Source organism: Trachymyrmex cornetzi, unplaced genomic scaffold (genome assembly GCF_001594075.2).
Source record: "Trachymyrmex cornetzi isolate Tcor2-1 unplaced genomic scaffold, Tcor1.1 scaffold1910, whole genome shotgun sequence".
Taxonomy (NCBI): domain Eukaryota; kingdom Metazoa; phylum Arthropoda; class Insecta; order Hymenoptera; family Formicidae; genus Trachymyrmex; species Trachymyrmex cornetzi.
This window is the reverse complement of record NW_017296540.1, coordinates 12353-13702: the sequence shown is the minus strand read 5'-3', so window position 1 is coordinate 13702 and position 1350 is coordinate 12353.

Genomic DNA, 1350 nt, shown 5'->3' with positions numbered 1-1350 from the left:
TGAGGACCGATCAGTTTGTTGCCAATAATTCCACACCACACGTTGACAGTCCACGGACGCTGATATTCGACTTGACGAAGCCAGTGCGGATTTTCAACACTCCAGTAATGCATGTTGTGTCGATTAACTGTTCCATGGTTTGTAAAGGATGACTCGTCGGAGAACAATACGTAATAAAAAAAGTTGGGATTTTGGTGTATTTGTTCACTTGCCCACTCACAAAAAACTACCCGATTTTGGAAATCAACGCCATGAAGTTCTTGATGTAAAGAGACATGATACGGATGATATTTATTACGTTTTAAAATTCTCAAAACACTCTTCTGAGACATTCCGGAATTGCGAGCAATTTCTCGTGTACTAACATGAGGATTATTAGCAATTGCAGCTAATACAGCAATTTCATTATTTTCTCCCGTGACTGTTCGATTACGGGACTTTTTTTGTGGTTGAACACTTCCATCGGTAGTAAATTGTTTGATAATACGATAAAATGAAGCACGTGACCGAATTCTATCTGGAAAACGCTGAGCGTAGAGATCGATAGCATTATCAAAATTTCTTCCAGCTTCTCCATACACCAGAACCATTTCAAATTCAAGGAGATACACTCATCAGTTGTGTACGTCCATTTGCGGATTAACAAGTGCATTGAAGTCGAAGGTCATCACTTTGAGCACCTTCTTTAATTGAAAGATGATTCCATGAGTACTCCGAATCGTGAGAGGCGAGGGGACTCACGTTAATCAAGCACCCCGAAGGGAACAGAAAACTGCTACGTCCACGTCGTTGTTCCTAGGTTACGCTAAAAGTTTCTTGAGAAGTAATTAATGAGTAATAAAAAATAATGAGAAGTTTATTTTAAGACTAATTTCGAGTATTAACAATGAAAACGTGGTATTTTTATTGTTAATGTATTGCAAAATCGTAAGCATGGGTTCTCAGTAAGAGAAATCGAAGAAATTGAATTTCGTCGATTACAGCGCCATCTATCATGAATCGAGAAAAATGTTTCAGACAAATTGTATGTGTTTTTAGCCAAAGATTCCGAATATGCAATAAAAAATAGGGGTTCCCATTTAAGATTTAAAACTTGCCCCCCCTCACCGCCCAGGGGGCGGGGTGGAGGGTCTGATTTTAACGTCATTGTATGTCCCCCTCGAAATGATGAAATTTTGATTCTTAACATTTTCTTCGTAGTGTGCTTATTTTTTGAGATATGTGAATGTCTCAAGTTAAAAGCATCACCCTGTATACAGTGATGGGAGAAAGTTCGGCAACGGTCAAATATCTTGGAAAATAATGCTTATGGAAAAAAATGTTCAATACAAAAGTTTTAGTATATCAAGT